Genomic DNA, 9,806 nt, shown 5'->3' on the forward strand with positions numbered 1-9,806 from the left:
AGAAAACGATCAAGAAAAAGATTTTACACATGCATGACAATCATCTCGATTCGTAATCGGTCGCGACGATACTTTGTTAGAGACAAGAAAGCTTAATGTAAACACTAAAGATACAGTAGCGACACTAGACAACTCCGACTTATGCAGACCAATCCAAATCATGCTATTACAGCTCATCTAGATCCTTTCGCTAGATTTTGCTTGTTTTCATTCGAGCGCAATCACATTAAGCCCTTTATCTTCACACTCACATAGTAGAGTAACCGGTTAGTGACTCTGATCCTTATTAGCACGAGGCTCTGACACATTTTTGTGGTACCCACTTCTTTAACCAATTGTAAGCTGCGGGGGATCGAACCGTAATTCGCCCTACCAAGTTCAATATCAGATACTTTTGAACCAACTGACAATATGTTTCTTTTATTGTTTGCGAGATATACATCCTTTGGGTTAAATGACTGGGTGAGGGTCACCTAGCTTAGTCAGAGCAATCTTTTAAATTCTTTACTGAATAATTTCAGGATCATTCACTTATATTCATCGGCTCTCTACGTAGTTTGTGTTTAAGACGGTGTCGACTGCTGAATAAACTACTCGAAGCTACTTTAAAGCTAGATATTAAAGACTTTGAAATAATAGGTACTTAAATTGAGTCTTGCATAAATCAGAGTTCTAGAGTGTCAAGACTGTAGCGATTTTGTTTGCTAGTGCTTCGGTTCTATCATACCATAAACTGTTGTATTCTTGTACTCTTCGAGCGTGTCAAGCTATGTGTATAAAGCAAAAAGGTTTATAGTTCAATTAGGCGGAGAATTCGACAAACGGAAAATACTCGCATATATTAAACTTAGAGTACATGGGTTGGAATGACAGGAAACTAAATTTTTTTTTTAGGGAAATACTGGAAATTAAATACTAAAATTTAAAAAACTACCCAAATTAAAATGAAAAGCAGCAAGCTTCCTCCCCCACACTTAAACGTTGCTTTGTCCTTAATGCGACCTTGTGTGGTAGAAACGGTGAAAATTCACTACTTGTTTCCTCTTCCTCGTGCTCTTCCTCGGGTTCGTGCTCTTCCTCCTCTTCGACCTTCATCGCTGTCTCTAGGCGGAACTATCCCAGCATGGTACACATACTCATGTAAGCCTTCAACACGATATGTCAAACATTGCATTTCTTCAGTGAGGTCTGCAATGCTACGATTATTCCAGTACGCATAGTCGTGTTGATCTTTTTGCAATTGACGCATCAGCGTCATCATTTCACTCTGACCCACCTCAATCCTTTGATGACATTGAGTTTCTTCCTCATGGTTGTGTATCATCTCTCTATACACATCATCCAATGTGACTGGTTGATTCCTTCTTCGGGGTGGAGGTACAGATGGTCCTGCAACATTTTTCAGGATTGGGTTGGGGGTTTTCATCAGGCTGGGGCTCTCCTTGATTCATTTCTTGTTCAACTTCATCCACATTATCTACATTATTTTGATTCTCTTCCACGTTCTCACCAGGAGCAGGTGCGTCGAGATCATAGATCCAGTTCTCTCTGCGGTCTATCCTTGTGATCTCGATGTTTGGCAGTATAACACTACGAATTTCCCTGTTTCGCACCATGAGGTTGTACCTTCCGTCTGGTCTTGATTTGATAAGGGGACCAGCTCTGCAGTTATTGATATCCATAAAAACGGGCGGTAGATAAGGTAAATTTTTCGAGCCTATCATTCTGGTCGAGGGCTCGAGCTATACCAGTGACAACCCATCCTACACAGAATGGTGTGTTTCCTTCTCTTGATACGAGAGCTTGAATGTGAGACATACGGAAAGTGCTGGCATTGATCCTATGATTGGCAAAGGCACAATAAAAGAAGTATAACTCCTTACTATTGACTTTGTTGATGTTGGTTCTTCCAAAGATAGTATTTTCTAAAATGCGGTGGAAGTAACGCATACCCGGATTATGAATTTATGAAGAGAAGCACATGTCGGGAGCGACATTATCATTACCGGATATTCGACGCCAAGTTTCATTTGAGGCTCCTTGCCAGTCAAGCTCGGGCGGAATTCTATAGTTGGCTCCATCAACACGTGGGAACCGAAAAAGAGCACTAATGCTTGCTTGATTCATGGTGTATTCTCGGCTGAATAGTCGGAAGGTAGCGGATCCGATAAGGTTGTGGGAAGCGTCGGTGGGTGTGTTGTAAATGTAAGAACTTAGGAACTCCAAGGTCAACGCCTCGTATGTGGGGTAGTCGAGTGTGCTCACGAATGATAAACCCGTTTGTTGGAGTAATATTTGCACACTGATTTCGTACAGCCCCAAACTTCGCAAGCTATCGATATGGGCGAACCTTGACGCTTCCACCCCTCTCTGAGTGAAACGTCGGTAACGGTTTTGTTGAATTTCTCCCGCTTCTCCAATTCGGAAAATAACACCGGGGAACTCTTCTTCGTTTTGGTTGTTGAGGTTAGCCATGGTAAGTTTTCTGCTAGAAGTGTGAAAGAAATTTTAGAAGAAATAGCAGAACAATATTTGTGGTTTATGGTTCTATTTGTGGCAGTGGTACAATATATATATATATATATATATATATATATATATATATATATATATATATATATTGAATGGAATTAAGGTGAGGTTTGAATTGAAGTTGAAAATGGGAATTAATTTGACACTGAGAAGTTTGATCAGAAGAGAAAATGGTTGCTTCTGGTGTGGAACAAAACAAATGCGCCTCTTCTGCATTTAAAGAGGGTGCCAACTAGATGGAGGTAGGTCACCCCGACCGGCGTGGGGTCCATTCTGACGGACGGCAGAGTCTCATGCATGCGTGAAGCGTGCATTCAGTGTTGGCATGGTCTGTTGTGTTGCAAAGATTCCTTTCATTGCTTTTTGACCAAATGCATGTGATGCTATTTGACCAACAATAATTCATACAAATACTTTTGACTTACAGTCCAATTATTATCATGAGGTGCATGCATAGTTCTCAGCAGAGTCAATAAATGGCATATATCAATACTAATTTTTTCATACCAGTATCAGAGTAAAGCATAAGTAGCAGACTGATATTTTGATGTGTTTCACATATATGTTAACAACAATATTTATTTACTAACTATAGCAGTGAATATTACAATGAACACAAACATTAGCATATAGCAGAGACAAAATCTGTGGTGCACACACATAGACTTAGCAGATAAAATAAAGTAAAAACAGAGTAAAGAAAATACTGAATTTTATTAAAATCAAAAACCGAAAATTAAAATTTTGTTCTAAAAATAGAAATACTAACTAATTAAAAATGCTGAAATTTAAAACTTATTAAAATGATAAATCCTGACTAAGAATTCCCTTCCCCCACACTTAAACTAGACGATGTCCTCATTGTCCAAATGTAAGAGTTAGAAATAAAAATTAGCGGTCTTCAATTAGCCACTTTTCGGAGGCGGGATGGACTGAAAGTGTTGATGAAAACTATCGAGATTTGCCGTGACCAAATCCGTGGAAATCTCCTCGGAGTCTCCCTAAATCGGTACGAAGTACAGCAACGTCATTCTGAAGGGTCTCTATGGCAGCAGTGTGGTTAACCATAGGCACATCCTCATCTGGTGTAGTGTCAATGTCATAGTAGCCAGTCGGTGTCCTCGGATCACTTTCTTCTTCCTCGAAGTCATTCTCACCTTGTCCTTCCAAGTCATAAATCCAATTTTCTTTCTTGTGAACACTTGTGAACCTAATGCAAGGTAGAGCAAAGTGATTAACTAGCTCATAGTTCACGAGAAGCTGATAAGGTGGAGACTCGTAGTTGCTAATCAGGCTCTTGTTGAAGTAAAACTCCATGTCCATGGATTTGAATCCTCCATAAGGAATCAATCTAGCAAGCGGGCCTCTCAGAGATAAAGCACGGGCGATCTTAGTAACAAGACCACCTACAAGGATATGACCGATGGTATCTTGGGCCAGAGTGGCCATCCTAGCAAGCATAAAGGAGACTCCCATAACTGGTCTGGCTTGGAAAACACACATCATAATGCCTAACTCATCCTTAGCCACCGAAGTATCTCCCAAAGGTTTTCCAAGAAGTGTGAAAGCTAGAATCATCTGGAAATACCTAATGGCGGGATTATGGATTTCTGAAGAGAGTCGCAGATCATTCTGGTTTCTACCATATATGGTACTCCAAAAGCAGTCAACGATTTTATCAGGGAAGTACTCATCATCGACTTCCATCAAGGCATCTATGCCTGTGGGATATCCTAGTAACTCGGCCAACTGACGGGTGGTGAAGCGGTAGGTGAATTCAAACAATCTGAATGAAACTCTTCCTCTGTTGAAACCTAATCAAAGTCTAGGCTCATATCGGAGGGAACTCAGAAACTCTAAGGTCAGGTTGCGGAAAGTGGGTGTACGGGTGGTAAGGAGATCCTCCCATCCAATCTGATGAAGCATAAAATGCACACTTTCCCGGATACCTAGAACTGTCAGAGTCGCATCATGCAAGAAAGCGGTGAGACCCATCTCACGCTGTGCCAGAATCTCATATCGTCTCTGCTGATCCTCACTCCCAAAAGTAACTACCATGTCATCAGTGAAATCCATCTCTAAAGTCAGAACAGTGGTTAGTACCCTGGAAATATTTCTATAAAATTAGAAAGAAGAGTTTTAAGTTAGTACGATTTAAAACAAAGAGTTAGTATTCTGAAAATAGAGTGCAGAAAGAAAAGAAGATAAATTTTAATAAAACATTTAAAATAAAAAAGAATTTAAAAAGAAAATTAAAGTTAAAAGGTGGGTTGTCTCCCACGAAAGTGCTTTGTTTAACTTCGCAAGCTCGACGAATTGATGGTTAGTTCTTTGACTCGGTGATTAACTCTACGAGCTTAAGACTATCAGTGTAGTCTTTGTTTTCAACAATATGGTAATGTTTCAATCGCTGCCCGTTTACAACGAAGCTATCGCTCGATTTTCCTTTAATTTCGATAGCGCCACTCGAATATACTTTGGTAACTTCGAATGGACCAGACCATCTTGAACGAAGTTTTCCTGGGAATAGCTTAAGTCGAGAATTGAACAGTAGCACCACATCTCCTTCATTGAATTCCTTCCTTGAGATGCGTTTATCGTGCCACTTCTTTGTTCTTTCTTTGTAAATCTTAGCATTCTCGTAAGCATCCAATCTAATTTCTTCCAACTCGTTGATATCTAGTAGCCTTCTTTCGCCTGCGGCGGTGTAACTTAGGTTTAAGGTTTTTATTGCCCAGTAGGCTTTATGCTCTAGTTCTACCGGTAGATGACAAGATTTACCGTATACCAATTTGAAGGGCGTGGTTCCTATTGGTGTCTTGTAGGTGGTTCTATACGCCCATAGTGCTTCGTGTAACTTAGTTGACCAATCCTTCCTAGATGTGGAAACAGTCCTTTCGACTATTTGCTTAATTTGTCTATTCGAAACTTCGACTTGTCCACTAGTTTGTGGGTGATAGGGTGTTGCTACACGGTGTCAGAATCCATATTTCACTAAGAGTTTTTCGAAAATTCTAGATATGAAGTGGGATCCTCCGTCGCTAATGACTAATCTTGGTACACCAAATCTTGGAAATATTATATTTTTTAATAGCTTAATAACTACTTGTGCATCGTTTGTGGGTGAGGCTACAGCTTCTATCCATTTAGATACGTAATCGACTGCGACAAGTATGTAGTTATTTCTGAAGGAAGATGGGAAAGGTCCCATAAAATCGATTCCCCATACATCAAAGATTTCTACTTCTAAAATGCTCTTTTGTGGCATTTCATCTCGCCTAGATATGTTTCCAGTGTGCTGACATCGGTCGCAGTTTCTAACAGCGATGTGGACATCCTTCCACAGGTTGGGCCAAAAGAGACATGCTTGTAGAATCTTAGCGCATGTCTTTGATGTGCTAGCATGCCCACCATAGGAGGCATCATGGCAATGACGTATTATGCTTTCTATTTCTTCTTCCGGAACACATCTGCGGAATATCCCATCGGCGCCTCTCTTGAATAGCAAGGGTTCTTCCCAATAATACTATTTAAGGTCATGGAAGAACTTCTTCTTTTGTTGATAAGTCATATTAGGCGGAAGCACTCTCGCTGCTAGGTAGTTGACGAAATCAGCATACCACGGCAGTGTGGTTCCGGTGCTTAGCGTCTTAGTGGTTTGCTCTTTAGGTTGTTCCAACGTGTTACTTTCGGATTCTAAATGTGCTATTAATCGTTCATAAGGGAAGTCATCGTTGATTGGTGTTTCTTTTGTCTTAATACCTTCCATCCTAGATAAATGGTCGGCTACAACGTTTTCGGTCCCTTTTTTATCTTTGATTTCCAAATCAAATTCTTGTAGTAGTAGGATCCACCTTAATAGTCTAGGTTTTGCATCTTGTTTAGCTAGTAGATACCTAATGGCTGCATGGTCGGTGTAAACTATTATCTTTGCTCATATTAGATAGGAACGAAACTTATCTAACGCGAAGATCACGGCCAGGAGTTCCTTTTCGGTTGTGGCGTAATTCATTTGCGCAGGGTCTAAGGTCCTACTTGCATAGTATATTGCGTGGAGTTTCTTATCTTTCCTTTGGCCTAAGACAGCTCCTACAGCATAGTCGCTTGCATCACACATAATTTCAAATGGTAAATTCCAGTCGGGTGGTTGCATTATGGGTGCGGATATCAGGGCTGTCTTTAGTACTTCAAAGGCTTCTAGACATTCATCGTTAAAATTAAACTCAATGTCTTTCATCAGGAGGCTGGTCAGAGGTTTAGAGATCTTAGAAAAGTCCTTTATGAATCTTCTGTAGAAACCTGCGTGACCTAAGAAGCTTCGTATCTCTCTAACTGTTTTTGGGGGTTGGAGATTTTCTATTACTTCAATCTTTGCTTTATCAACTTCAATTCCTCTTTCGGAGACTACGTGTCCAAGTATAATCCCTTGTTTAACCATAAAGTGAAACATTTCCCAGTTTAGGACGAGGTTAACTTGTACACATCTGTCCAATACTTTTTCTAGATTTTAGAGACATCCTTCGAAATCTTCCCCACACACAGAGAAGTCGTCCATAAAGACTTCCATGATGTTGTCTATGTAATCAGCAAAAATCGACATCATGCATCTCTGAAATGTCGCAGGGGCGTTGCATAATCTGAAAGGCATTCGTCTATAAGTGAATGTTCCATAAGGGCACGTGAAGGTTGTTTTCTCCTGGTCATCAGGGTGGATTGGAATTTGAAAGAAACCTGAGTAACTATCCAGGTAGCAGTAATAGGAATGTTTTGCTAAGCGTTCAATCATTTGGTCAATAAAGGGAAGAGGGAAATGGTCTTTCCTCGTGGCTTTGTTTAACTTACGATAGTCAATACACATCCTTGCTCCAGTCACCTTTCTTTCGGCTATAGATTCGCCTGACTTGTTTATGGTAACTGTTATGCCTCCCTTCTTTGGTACACAGTGGACCGGACTCACCCACTGACTATCGGAGATTGGATATATAATTCCAGCATTCAGAAGTTTGGTAACTTCATCTTTAACTACTGTGCTCAGGATAGGGTTAATCCTTCTTTGATGCTCCCTAGAGGTTTTGCAATCTTCTTCCAACATGATGCGATGCATACATATGGAAGGACTTATTCCTTTCAGATCAGCAATGTTATATCCTAACGCAGATGGATACTTTCTTAAAACTTGTAATAGCTTCCCAGTCTCTGTGGCTCCTAGCTCTGCGTTGATTATTACTGGTCTTTTGAGCTCATCGTCTAGATACTCATATCTAAGAGTCTTGGGTAATGGTTTAAGGTCCATGGCTGGTTTCTTTGGGCAAGGCATAGGGTTGGGTGTTAAAGCTAAGCATTCACTTAAACTATCGTCTCGATATTCCGGACGCCAATTGTCATTGTCATACCCCAAATTTGTCCTACCCTTTTATTTTCATCTGGTTTATACTTCCCATTTCATCTGCATACCTCCATTAGGGCATTTGCATGGCTTTGTATTCATTCATTAAATAAAACATCTAAAAAGCATGGGATCAAAGATCTTGGAAGCTAGGGTTTCTGTATGGTCAGTCATGATGGACTTCTTTCTCCTAAAGCTACGAGGTTTTTCTCTATGAAGATTCATCAAGGGTCGAGATGTTCTTATGTGCTCCAATTCTTATCTTCCTCAAAAATTCCTCAAAGAATTGTTGTTATGTCAGATTGAAGTACAATGCATATCATGGTGTGAGAATTAGACTTATAGGTCCATTGTGTTCAAGGTGCAGCTATGCGTAATTGGTTGTTGGTTTGGTTTGAATTGAGGGATTGAGATTGAATTAAGGTCGCGATGATTTGAGGATGAATTTGATGATTTAATCGGCCTTATTATTCAAACTTTGTTTAAGAATTTAATTCAAGCCAAGATACTAGATTCATGATGCAAGAAATAAGGTCGTGGATTGCTTGTGATCAAAGCTTTATCATTTCCCTCATTGATTTGTTGATTGCAATACATGGTGAATTGTTTGGAAATTGAATTCACGTTCTTTTGAGAATTAAGATGAGAATACAAAGTCATTCAAGGTCTCTCACCGATTTCATCCATCAAGTCAAGTCCACCATTTATCAAATCAAATGTTCAAGTATTCATACAATATCATCACAACATTCAAGGTCTCTTTGCAAAAGTACAAGTCAAGAGTCAAAGTTCATTACAAATATTCAAAATCCATTTCAAGTTCATCTCAAGTCCATACACTTAAACATTCATACACTTCATACAAATTTCATTACAATAAAAACATTATATATTTCATCCATTACAAAAATCCATATATTGCATAAACGAAAATACAAAGGGAGACATGTTTCAAGTCCTCATCCTATGCTGCCAAAACCTCCTAAATCCTATGGTTGTCGCTTTAACTCAGTACATCCAATTCTCATCTTCAACCATGTGGTTCCAATGGCTATGATATTCTATGCCTTCAAGTATCAGCATCATGTCGTCTCAAGAACCGGCACAATAAACAAACCTAACACTCACCACCACATGTTCATTCAGGCTAAAGCATAATAGAAAGTCTGCAAAGGAAAAGAAGTAGTTCAGAATATGTGAAAAAGAAACAATGCTGCAGCCATGAATACTTGCCCAACAACATGATGACAACAGGCTGCCCGCATATGCAATCAGGAAAAGCATTCAGGCCAATATACAAGCTCAAAACGCGACATAACCGTAATGAATCTGTCTGAAACTCGGTGTCTGTTCCGTGCATCCAAACCTGTCTGTGACAATAACCAACATCATTCAAGTTTCATAATGGTAGCCCTGTATCTACAATTGTCAGCCACAAAAAATCATAACAGATACATATTCACTCACTAATTCAGGATTCTTACTCCATGTTGATATTCATTATAAATCCATACCTAACCATTAAAACCAAGCTGCCACCACCACGATTCTGTCTTCATCATCTTGCTTCCATGGTCACCATGTCTTCACATATACTATATTGCCAAGCCATGCTTCAATTTCATCTGCAGCCAGCCACAATCTCTAACCTGCATCTATTCAAAGCAATTCCAATCCAGCTCCATAAACAAGGCACCGCAAGAAAATCAAAGGGCAAGTATACAATCCACATCTCAAACAGAATTAAGCAAGAAAATCTATCAATGAAAAGAAACATACAGTTACATCAAGTTCAGTCCCTGCACCACATAAAGCTAAAACCAGTCAGCCATACATTCACTAAATCACATTCAGCCCTGCATAAACCTTTCAAACCAGAAAAATAAAC

Source organism: Vicia villosa, unplaced genomic scaffold (assembly GCF_029867415.1).
Source record: "Vicia villosa cultivar HV-30 ecotype Madison, WI unplaced genomic scaffold, Vvil1.0 ctg.002485F_1_1, whole genome shotgun sequence".
NCBI classification, from domain to species: Eukaryota; Viridiplantae; Streptophyta; class Magnoliopsida; order Fabales; family Fabaceae; genus Vicia; species Vicia villosa.